This window comes from Gavialis gangeticus, unplaced genomic scaffold (genome assembly GCF_001723915.1).
Source record: "Gavialis gangeticus isolate Ggan-Ray unplaced genomic scaffold, GavGan_comp1, whole genome shotgun sequence".
In the NCBI taxonomy this organism is placed as follows: domain Eukaryota; kingdom Metazoa; phylum Chordata; order Crocodylia; family Gavialidae; genus Gavialis; species Gavialis gangeticus.
In genome coordinates, this window is record NW_017729024.1 from 131451882 (window position 1) to 131464985 (window position 13104).

The 13104-nt window shown below is 41.0% G+C and overlaps 1 protein-coding gene across 1 annotated transcript in view; it reads right to left on the reverse strand.

Annotated features, from left to right (window-relative positions):
- Window positions 1–13104, reverse strand: part of ARSB (arylsulfatase B) — a 200904-nt gene that overhangs the window by 20958 nt on the left and 166842 nt on the right. The window lies entirely within an intron of this gene.

The window sequence follows — 13104 nt, forward strand, 5'->3', positions numbered from 1 at the left end:
GAATTTAACTTCATCAGCCTCCTAGGTACAGAAACTCATGGCCTCAACATAGACAGTGGAATTATGACACACTCCAACCTGCCAGACATCTGACTATCCAGGTACCTCTACAATTTTACCTGAGCTGCTACATTCCACCACCACCCCCAGCCTGTCCCTCACCCCCTGACACCTCCATTTCCATTTTCACTGACTGGCTTTCTTGCCTGCATTGCATGCCAGACCAGCCTCTGGCTTCCTTACTATTCCTTCCATCCAGGACCAGCAGACACACCAACTACAGGTGCTTCCTCAGCCAGACAAAGGGTTTTTTAACCCAAAAGCTTGCTAAGATACATTTCTTTAACTATACTGTTGGCCTATTAAAAGACACCAGATTGTCTTACCTGTTGCCGTTTAAAGCTGTGGACCAGACTGAGGCTGTAGGGGGGGAGGAGCCTCATCAGGGTACACTACCGTGTTGTGTAGAGACCCCAGCACCTTAACACACACACACACACACACACACACACACACACACACACACACACACACACACACACACACACACACACACACACACACACACACAGTCAGACAGTGAGAGCACACCTTAACAGACACACTGGAGAAGCAGCAGCTCCTACTTGAGAGGAAAGAAGGGTTCTCTGACAGTTTGGCTACCTGAAATGCTGCTGGTGCTCACTCACTAAGTTATTCTATACTTGTTGTTATTTAAAGTGGTGGACTAGCTGAGGCTGCAGGGGAGGTGGCAGCCTCATTGGGGCACACTACCATGTTGTGTAGACGCCTCAACACCAGTGAGGGTGCACCTGAACACATACACAGTGTCACCCAACCATGTCATGAGTTTTGCCTGTCAACAACCAGAGGCACAGGGCCCCAGAAGTCCCTGCACCTATCTCTTTGAAAGCTAGCAGGCTTCATGGCTGCAGCAGGCCTAGTAGGTCTCCAGTTTTCACCCCCCTGTGCCCTAACACAGACAGTCACAGTCACACAAGCACCCATGTCACGAGTTTTGCCTGTCAGCAGCCTAAGCTGCAAGGTCTCAGAACCCCCTGCACCTATTTCCTTGATACTTCGCAGGCTTTGTGGCCTCAGCAGGGGCCACCATCCCTGCAGTTTTCACCCTGCTGAGGCTTAACACACACACACGACACAAGTTTTGCTTGTTAGCAGTTTGAGGTACAGATTCCTAGAAACCCCTATATCTATCTTCTTAAAACTTGGCAGGCTTCTTGGCCTCAGCAGGGGCCACCATCCTGGCAAGATTAATTCAAATCAGCCAAGAAATGACAAAGTTATAGGCTGTTTTGTGCCTCCCCATTATAGCCTATGGGCGAAACGTTTCATAGTTTCTAGGGTCGGAAGGGGCCTGAGCAGATCATCTAGTCCAACCCCCTGCCATGGCAGGAAAGAGTACCGGGGTCAAACGACCCCAGCAAGGTGTTCATCTAACCTCCTCTTAAAAACCTGCAGGGTAGGAGCCTGCACCACTTCTCTTGGAAGTTGGTTCCAGATCCTAGCCGCCCTGACCGTGAAGTAGTGCCTCCTGATATCTAACCTAAACCTACCCTCTGCCAGCTTGTGACCGTTATTCCTGGTCACACTGAAAGTGTCAAAACAGAAACTGTTTGAACAAAATGGAACAGCGGTTTCAAATCTAAATGAAATTCAAAATTAAACACTGTTCTGTTGAAATGCAAGTCAAAATGGAATGGTGCCATGTTGCACAGCCCTAGTAGAAAGAATATTTTCTTCCCTTGGATTAATTCCTTGTAAACTGAGAAATCACTTGAGAACAGAAAAAGCAGGACAGCTTGTCTTTCTTTTCCAGTCTACAAATAAACAGGAAGAAGGTGAAGATTCAGTTTGCTGCTTAACCCAGTATTTTAAGTTTCTCAGGTTGACCTGGGTGAAATAATTTATTTAATTTTTGTTAAGAACACATTTCACATTCATAACTAAAATAGTTAAAAATTCAAAAATACATACACTTGTTTTGTTAAAATAATTACATATGTTTTTTGTTGAAGAACAAAATCTAAAATACATAAACGTGTTGTTTTAGTTAAATAAAACAATTTAAATATCTATTGTTTTTGGTGGTAGTTGTTGTTGTCCTCCTAATACAGCATGGCAAAAATATCCCCCAAATAGCCCTGATTAATTTAGTGAATTAGAGATAGTTCACCTCCCAGTGACGTCACAGGTATCTGTTTCAATTAGTTTTGGTAAATAAAATAACCAAATCATAATTCAGTTTTCTGATGTAGCTGCAAAATAAATCTGAAAAAATATAAAAATAAATCACTGCTTTAAAATGTATAGTGTGTATCTTCTAAAAATGAAACCTATATCTATTTCTGAGTTGTCAATAATACATGTATTAAGGTTATATCAAACAATAAAAAAAATCACTTTTTGTAGAAAACAATGATTAAATTGAGACTTCCTGATCAGCAATTTAAATCATGATTTAAATCAATTTGATGGTTAAAATCCCTCTTCTAATTCTGATCCTAAATTTATTCATTGTCAGTTTTCTTGCTTATACAATCTTTTCTTTAGTTTAAAATAGGTCTCCCTGCCTGGTGCATTTTGAGAGATCAGTCATCATCTCCACCTTTGTTTTGCTACACTAAACACATCAAACACTTTTAAGTCCATCCTAGCAGCATTTCTGCATGGTTGTTCCCATTTGAATCCATCCTTCATGAGCCTGGGTGACCAAAATTGCACACAGTATTCCAGGTTAGGTCTCCCCAGGGGCGTGGGCAATTGCATTGGTATTTTCATATTGCTAACAAATAAATACCTTCCCCTCATGCACCCTAGGTTCAAATGTTTTTCAGAGATATCCTATGATCAACTTGTACTTCCAGGTATTTCTTTTCCCCTACTATTTCCAGCTAATGAGCTCTCAAGTAGCCTAGGCTCAGTCTTAACTAGGGCTCTGAACTGAATCTAGAAGCAAAAAAAGAGGTAGAAGCTGGGACTGCCATTTAGCACAATATACTCCTGGTGGCTAATTATATTCACGCAGTATAGTGCTCCTTGATCGAGGAAAGTGATATGCTTTTGACTGACAATGGTAGGTAGTAGGATTTACAGGCTATGTTTATGTGGTCAGCTTACTGTACATCACAGCTGCAGGCAGGCTGCTTTCTAAACTGAAGAAAGTGTAGCTGTGTCTGCACAAGCGGGGCAATTGGCACTGTCATGCAGCAATAACACTCACCTGAAACACTGCACAGACATGACTATGCTGTTTCAGAGGCAGCTCTTTTGGAGCAGTGTAGGGTGCTTGAGAGTGGTGGGATGGTAAATTGCCCAAACAGACATAACCACAATAATCCAGTCTTGAGAGGAATCAAGGGAAGGATCAGAGTTCTAAAATATATGGATACATCTTTCCTAGGACACTGGAGATAGAAAGAAGCTTTTACAGGTATTGTTGCTATCTGGTTATCAAAGAACAGAGATTAACCTCATACCTCAGTTCTGAATGTTATGTTGATACTCAGAGGGCAAATCCTTCTAAAGATCTGCTTAAATGAACGTTTCCTTAGTCTCTCTTTCTGTATATACATTACAAGGTTGTTATAACTTTGCCAATGCAAAGAGACTGGAAATTATATTTCTCTGACCTTTAGTCACAGATGCACTGGTGGTCAATGAAGCATTCCAGTTCAGTTTTTATATTAAAAAATATATAGCCTCTGCTGTCAATTCCAAATAGGATTCTCCCTTTCCCTGAAGTCCAGGAAAGGAGCATTTTCCAACTGTTGTATTTCCTCTTAAATGTCTAACTCTTCCGGGACACACTAGCATTTTCCTTCTTTTAAGAAATAAGTAAAGCATCATTCAGAATCTGGTCTTTAAATGCCATGCCAAATATATCAATCTGAAATCTCGTAAGGGTTTTTGGTGTCGATGTCTGATGGGTAATCAGAAAGAATGTCAATAGTTTGCTTATTATTTCTTTATCAGTTCTATATAAAGAAACACTTCTGAAAAGTTTACCCCTAGTTTATAACTCGTAAGAGTCTCCAGCCCACATTTAAATCTATCTTAGGAACCCAGCAGCTTGAATAAGTCAAAGCAGACAGTCAAAGGCATGCAAGAGCCTAGTTCCCATTAATTTCAAATGGGGGCTAGGTGTCCAAATACCTTTAAAAATATGGTCTGCAGGCACGTTTGAAAAATCCACCCTAGATCTTTTTCCTACTGTTGTGCATATTTTTTTGTATATATTGGGCATATTTTATAAATCAGGACTTAAAAGTTCTGAAAGTGAGTCATGTTTTTAGATACTTGATTTGAATCACTGCAGACCCTTATTTTCAGAAAGTATTTGTCAATTCTGAAAAATCATAGAATCCTAGAATCAATGAGTCAGAAGGGACCTAGACAGATCATCTAGTCCGACCCCCTGCCATGGGCAGGAAGGAGCACTGGGGGTGGCAGGGGTCATAAGACCCCAGCCAGGTACCTATCCAGTCTCCTCTTGAAGATCTCCAGGGAAGGTGAGAGCACCACGTCTATATTCAGCAATCAGGTCCCTTTCAGTTGGATACTCCCAGCCCCAAATGCTAATATTTTTTGCAAACACAGATATTCAGTTACTGAGGTGATTCATTTTTTGGTTTACAGCATATACATTGTAAATCATACATGATTTAGTTGAGAAGTTCAAAAATGTATAGTTGGGTAACTATATAAATAAAAACCTGTATGTTGACCAGAGATTTTTTTTTATAAAACCTCATGATTTTCTAACATATTGTATCTATAATCCACTTGCCAGTGTACAGTAATGTACAGTACAAGACATATTAGCCAACCACTCTTCAGGTTGATTCAAGGAGGAAGTCATCTGTTTTATATACACAAGTGAATTTATGCATATTGAATTTATCCCATAGAGCAGGGCTGCCACACTGCTGGCCTGTGGGCTGCATGCAGCCTGTGTATTGTCAGAGTATCGTCACTGCAGATCTTACACGTGCTCTTATTCCACGTCTATTCTAAGTAAGACTGGTAGTTTTTTCGAAGAGAAAATCTTACTGTTTGTTTTTGCAAAGTGCCACATAGGTTTCCAGCACCTGGGTACCTCATCAGTTCCCTTATTCAAATGTACATGATTTATGGAGGTAAGAAACAGCAGGCACATCTACGCAAGATGCCTACTGTGCAGTAGCCCACTTGCCAGCACTACTGCTCAGGATATCTCAGATTACTGTACATTTATTTACTATTTGTTGATACAAGTATTAAATAAATGTGTAGTAACGACTGTGCAGTAGCATTTCATATAGACGCGGCCAGTGCGACCAATTCCTTTCTGACTCTGCAGAAACCAGCCTGTATGTGGGATTTGATAAGCCTTCTCTGAGTAACTATGATTACAGTTATTTTTCATAAATTCTTAGTGTCTCCTAACGTTATTTGACTAGCACTTTTGATGGTCAGGATTTCCACAAGTGCCATATATGCTGCATAAAGTAATTTTTCCTTTAATTATTCCAAATTACTGCCCACTAAAATGAGTAACTGACTGACTTCTTGGATCTCCCAATCTTATTTAACAGACAATACAGAAATAAGCTATAATTCAGCTTTCAGTGTACTTCATAATTTTAAATATCACAGCAAAGTCCTTCCTACTCTTCCCCATTCCAGCTTCAATAAACTTTGTCATTTCTTTTTCTCTGAAAGTTTCACTGAGTCTCTAACAGTGTTCATTGCCTCTCTCCGGACTATGGCAACATCAATGCTGAGTGCATGATGAAGAAACGTACAGCACATGGCATTTATTATCTAGGCTGGAAAATTTAAATCTCTCATTATTTCTATATATATTCCATATGACATTTCATATTGATTCAATCTTTTTATTTTCAAGTTGCAAAGCAAACATCTCAAATACATTAAGACTATAATTTATATAAAAAGGTTCCAAGGTAGCCAATAACTACTCTGAGTGGATTTATGGGGCTAAAAGAAGAAGAGAGTCTGAAATCAAAATTTTGTGAACCAAAGTTCAAATTTCAGTTACTCAGTCTGATACAAGAATTTGTGGAAGAACTTTCATTAAAATATAAAAACCATTGCAGAAAGTATTAATTTTACTTTCTTCTTTAATGTTCACATCATAAAAAAATTAGCAGATAAAAGTGAAAGGTTTTAGTTGAGCTATTTAAAAATATACTAAAAATTAACTTCCTCCTATATCAGAATATAGAGGGCACTTACATGTGAAGTAGTGATTGTACATACTTCACTCTCCCCACCCCCACAAGAGCAATTCAAGTAATTGGTGGAAACCTAGAGCCAAGATATAAATAACCAACAAGTACATCTATGAATAAAATATTCATCCTTCAGTCTATCATTAAAATGAAGAGAATACGCCATGCTGTTTTTCTTGGATGACAAGAGATCAAAGAGTATGTGGTTTTCTCTAACGTGGCATTTAGTGAAATCCCAGTTACAGAAGTCAGAGGATCCAGAACAACATTGCTTAAAGCATGCTCTACTTTTATGCAGTATGGTCTTGGATTCCAGTATGCAGTATTCCAGTATACAGAGTGCAATTGTGAGGAGGTCTGAGAGCAGCTTTTAGAGGAGGATGAAGTAATGTTAACTTACTACTCAATTTGAAAAAGGAGTATGTCCAAGAAGTTAATTAAAAAAATTCCAAAATGGTTTTCAGATGGTCCATGTGTCTGCAAACAACTATGATGTCACCCGCCATAATCCCAGGTCAATAAAAAACTGCTTCATAATAAGCTAGATGCAGCTGGTGTCCAATGTGAAACACTGAAACAGACTAAGTTTGTCCCTCAATAGCCTCATTGGTAAAATGAGGATGTTAAACCTACCTCTGAAAGTACATGGGAGGTACACGGAAAAAGTTCTATGCATTATTAACATTTCCCACACTTACACTTCTGTTTATAGTGATTGTGTATTCCCAACAATATGATTATAGATTGAGCTGTGTGACAGAGAAAAATATAATCACATGGGCTAGGGACAGAAGTTACACATAAACTGGTTTAAGTCATGAGAAACTGGTTTAAACCTGTAACAGAACAGAATTTCAATGCATATAAACCAGTTTCAAAATGGCTGAAATTGGTTTAAGATAAACCTGGTTGAATGTAGTATCAGACTTAACTGATTTGGGTCAAACCAGTTTATGAAACTTCTGTCCCAGACCCCTTCCTGGTTCAAGTTAAATCACAGTCCCCCAGCATCCCAGCATGCTTTCCAACCCTGGACTGGGTTATACCGTCTGCTCCATCAAAGAAGGGTTGCGGGGGCAGGGGAAAAGCAGGGACTGCCCTGCTGCAGGCAAACCCTGGCTGGGGTCTGGGGCCAGGGAAGGGGTTTAAATACCCCTTCCCCCAATCAAACTTACTGCTGGCTGAGACTGTGGACTACAAATCCCAGAAGCACCTGGAAGCAGCCCCTGCCTCTGCCTGGAAGTAGGAAGAAAAAGTGATGTGCAACCCTGCAGAGTCCTGCTGCTGTGATTCTGGACTGCAAATCTCAGAGACCTCGGGGACAGCAGGAAGAGGAAGCAATCACACTGCCTGTGCTGTCTACATGCCAGACAGCCATGCTCTAGTACCCCCTGGCTTCTGGTCTGAGCCACTGCAAGTATGTGGCTGCATTTCCTGAATCAAAGGTCAATGTCTGTCCAGTTGTTTTTCAGTTTAATCTCTGCAGTTTAGACTAACCTGCAAAGACTGAATCAATTTAGTCTTGGCCTTTTTGACTGTCAGTACTTAGCCCCAGGGTCTTCTGGGAGCAGAACTCTGACTTGGGGTCACAGTGGGAAATGGAGGACAGAAAATGTGCATCTACTCTGGATAGCAGATTTTGAACTAGTTCATATAAAGACAAGTAAAAGTTATTTTTTTCACTCAGGCAGGCTGCAAAGGCTTTATGGGCTCTAATCTGACTCAGAGGATTTTAGCTTAAAACAGAGCAAAACATAATATAATCCAAGATCCACTCAGCCTCTTTGATGACACAAGCTGCCATTTAGCCATTTCAGCATATATAACAAGAAGCAGAGTGTACACCTAAATAGCTTGGTTCTATCCAAGTAAAATAGCTATGTTTTTAGCATCAAGAATGCAAAGTCTCACTTCACTCAATGTAAAAGCAGTTTTGGGAAAAGAGCTGGATGATGAATTTGTGGAGTGATGTGAAAGTATAAAAAAAAGGGGGGCAAGTCTCAAAATGATGATGCCCAGCTAACACTGCCAAGGATACTCATACCAAACTGAGGGACAGGCCATACTGGTTCCAAGGCAGCAAAAAGCCCAGGGAAAACACACCCATAAAAGGCACTGCTACTGAAAGGGTCCAATCTTATGCATGCAGGGCACACCAACACTAAGAAAGGACAGTCACTTAAAGGAGAAGGTTTTCAAAGACAGAATATCACCTGACAAATTCCAAGTTCAGAAAAGCCAAATTCACCTTTTACCTATACAGATCTTTGTATTCTGCCATGATTATGATCCAAAACATTGTAAATCAGTTGCAAAAAGTTTCTTTAATTTGTAACAATATTTTTACTGAGGAGAATGAAAGGCTTGGAAATTGCAGAGCTTATCTTCTTTAATACTTGAAAGGGAACTTTGAAAAAGGTACTGTATGTGGTTTCAAGTCACAGGAATCTCCACCCTCCTCTCCAAACCTGTCACTAAAAAGTTGTTTGCATCCTTTAAACATACTTTTTGATCAGCAGATAGTTAATAGACTAGAAAACCAAAGACGAGTTCCAATAGATAGGAGTTATAGACACGTAAACCAGAAACTGCTTACCTTTAAGACCAAAAAGGAGTGAAAACATTTCCTAGTACTCACAACACAACCACCATACTACTGTCATCATCCAAGAAATCCTTATTGTACTCAGCTGCATCCTGTTTTCTTGTAGAAATGGCAATAGTATTATTCTCGTTGCTTCCATTAAAATAGATCAGAGATTCTGTACATCACAGCTACTTTCTTGTTTAAAACATTTTATTATCTTATTGGTGCTTGAAAGACCTACTAATATGATGATGCCTATTAAATTAAAGGGTTTCATAGACTTCATAGACATTCGGGCTGGAAGGGACCCCGGAGGATCATCGAGTCCAGCCCCCTGCCCCAGAGGCAGGAAGTCAGCAGGGATCATAGGATCCCAGCAAGATAAGCATCCAAATGTGTCCTGAAGGCGTTCAAAGTGGGTGCTTGAACCACCTCCGGTGGCAGTCTATTCCAAACCTTGGGGACCCGGACAGTAAAAAAGTTCTTTCTTATGTCCAGCCTGAATTGGTCGCGCTGGAGTTTGTGACCATTCGATTTTGTCATCTCTTGGGGAGCTCTGGTGAATAGATGTTCCCCCAGATCCTGATGTGCACCCCTGAAACTTATACGTGACCATCAGATCACCCCTGAGCCTGCGCTTTTCTAGGCTAAAGAGTCCCATGGCTCTCAGCCTCTCATTACAAGGTCTGTTTTCCTGACCTTTGATCATGCGCGTGGCTCTCCTCTGTACTCTCTCAAGCTTCTCCACATCCTTTTTGAATTGTTGAGCCCAAAACTGGATGCAGTACTCCAGCTGTGGCCTCACCAAGGCTCAAGTACAACGGGAGAATGACATCCCAGGATTTGCTTGAGAAGCATCTGTGGATGCAAACCAGCATTTTGCTTGCTTTAGTAGCCGCAGCATCACACTGAAGGCTCATGTTCATCTTGTGGTCAATCATGACCCCCAAGTCCCTTTCATCTGTAGTGCTAACCAGCATAACACTGCCGAGCCTATAAGCATGCTGCAGGTTTTTCCTCCCAAGGAGGAGAGCCTTGCACTTTTCGGTGTTGAACACCATCAGGTTCTCGTCTGCCCATTTCATGAGCTTGTCAAGATCTGCCTGGATCACGCCCCTGTCCTCGTGTGTGGATGCTTTACCCCAGAGTTTGGTGTAGTTGGCAAACTTGGCCAGTCTGCTTTTGACACCAATGTCCACATCATTGATGAAGATGTTAAACAGTAGAGGCCCTAGGACAGAGCCTTGAGGGACCCCACTGGTGACTGCACCAAGACGATTAGCTTCTGTCAACCAGCACCTTCTGGGTCCTACTACGGAGCCAATTCCCCAGCCAGTGGATCGTGGTAAGGTCGAGGCCACAGTTAGCCAGTTTTGCCAAGAGGTGATCATGGGATACCAGATCAAAGGCTTTTTTAAAGTCAAGATATACGACATCAATTTCTTCCCCCTTGTCCAGGTGATAAGTCACCTGGTCGTAAAAGGAAATGAGATTGGTCAAGCAAGACCTACCTGTAACAAACCCATGCTGGGTATTCCTCAGGATATTGCTGTCAGCTAGTCTGTTAAGGATAGCCTCTTTGATAATCTTTTCCAAGACCTTCCCCAGGATAGAGGTCAGGCTGATGGGCCTGTAGTTTGCTGGATCTACTTTCTTCCCTTTCTTGAAGATTGGCATGACATTGTCCTTCTTCCAATCTTTGGGCACTTCACCAGAGCACCAGGAGTTCTCAAAGATCCATGCCAGGGGCTAAGCTATGATGTTTGCCAGCTCCTTAATTACCCTTAAGTTTCTCCCCACTAATGTAAAATCACAGGTAATTACTTTTCTAGTCAAGGCATTTCAGGTGCTTCTGAGTCTGTTCTTTGCAGTACAATAGGAGCACACTGGTGGTGGAGCAAAGAAGTCTGGACATATTACAGAAATAATACCATCTTGCCACAGATTAACTAAAGCAATAGTTCAGTAAATTTGGTAAAGGTAGTCCTCAATCTCTGCAAGCCTTCTCCATGCATGTTTAGTAGATTCAATGTCTCCTGAACAATGCCTAAATCTGGACAAGCAGGATGTCTTGATCCAAAACCCATATAAAACAATGGCAGCCTTTTCAATGACTTCCCTGGACTTGGGATCAGGTTCTAGAGCATCAGCAGTAATGAGCAGAAAACTTATGCTCTGCCAACTACAAGTTCTTCACTTGATCATTCCGGATAAAAATTGTTAAAAAATATAAAAGCATAATAAAATAACAAATAAAGCAGCCAGGTATCAAACACCAAGAAATGAAAAAAGGGGAAAAGAAAAACAACAAGAAAAATATATATTTTGCATACAATGTCCCAATTACTGCACTCTCATTGCCTATTTGTACAGAAAGCTGCCTAGTTAACATTAGGGAGAGTTTTATGAAAGCAAGAATGAAAGTGTAGCCACAAGGAACTATTTAAAAAAATGGAAATTTTAGAAGTAAAATTTTGTTCTCTGACTCATACAGTTATGTACAGATACTGTAGCTTTTATAAAACTCTATATGTTAATAGCTATAAAGTTGTGCCCATTATAGTCATTTTGGAGCATGTAAAATTATTTCAAAACCAAAGGCATTAACCAGAGTAAACTAAAAAGAGTCTCAGCCCTGCAAATAAAAAAGGAACCACCAATGCATCCTGTCCCCAGTGTCAGTGTCCCCAGAGGCAAAAGCATACGAAAACAGCAAGAAGGCTGTCAAATATAAGTTTCCATGGATCAATGGGGAAAGTGAATTCCAGAATCAGATTTCCTCTGTTGCAAAAGCCAAGCAAGCCATTAAACTCCAAAGCTGAAATACAGAGACTATTTATTCAAATGCATCAGCTGATCACCACTGCAGCAACAGAACACCAAAGGGGAGGTAAAAGACATCTGATCACAATGCTTTACAGATCAGCAGTCAACACCTTGAATTGCACCCAGCAGCAAATAGGAAGCTAGTAAAATTTATACTGCATAGGTGCAATAGAGTCCCTACAATTAGTCCCACTTGAGTCAATATAATTTGCAACTGGTATGACTTGTAAGTGTTCAAATGAAGCTTCACTAGAGTCTATTCCAATCTGGAAATGCCAAAGGTCTTGAGGAGAAAGGCTGGGTCCACATCCCAGAGGAGCAGTTACAATCCCAAGACAAATAAATGCAAAACAATAGAAGACACCTGAAATACCCAGTTTCTTGGGATCAAAGAACAAGCCCCAGATTGTGACAGTTACTGCAAATAGGAGATAAAGACCAACACTGGTCAAATTCTCAGGCTGCCTCCTAGCAACTGGCCACTTGCCACCCTTTGCAATGAGTATTATGAACACTCATTCCACTGCATATCTCTACTGCACACTGGGAAAGAAAGGCCATTATACTGTCTGGGTGAGATGAAAGACAGATGGACAGGGAGCTGAACATCAATCACAGTGACTTCATACAGACATTTTGAGCAGAAGCTATGACAGAATAGAACCCAAAAAGTGAGCTCATACTCCAAGAACTGCACATAGGTTGGGCTGCCACATTTCAAAAAGGACATTACAAAACTGGAAAAGGTCAAATTTAGCACAAAAAGGGTGCATCTACATGAGACGCCAATGTCGCAATAGACAAATTCAACCGTGAATTAGTGTGACTAGCAAAAACTGTTCTAGTGTGCTAATGCACAGCAGAATTAATCTATTGTGCATTAGCATCACATAAAAACCATTCATCTGAGCTAATGTGCAGTAGCACCAATTATGATGCATTAAGTTAGTATCTGTGATTACATGGAGATGAGCCCAAAGTTTAACATAGTTGTAAGTAGAAATTGGAGAAAGATTTGGAAGTTCTTCTATTATCAGATATACCCACCAAGAGGAAATGAACTGAAGCTAAGAAAGCACAGACACCATGCACAATCTCTTTATGCAGAGGTTACTTAATGTGCCAACCAATAAAGAATAACTATTTGTGTTATCTAATATCGTGTTAGCAAAATTCATCTAACAACCACTTTGCTCAGTATGACTGTTAATTTACCCCAATGGCTCTCAACTTTTTGGCCCCAAGTGTTGGATGAGTGGTATGGGCCTGGTCCATGGGCCAGATAAGACCCTGCATGTCCGGACTTGGCATGCAGATCCTGCACACCAGGATTAGGCCCTGGGGCCCTGTGCTGCCCCTGCTGAGCCCCATGTGCCAGAATCAGGGCCCTGTACTACCCCTGCCCAGTTCTGCATGATGGGATTGGGGCCCCGCACT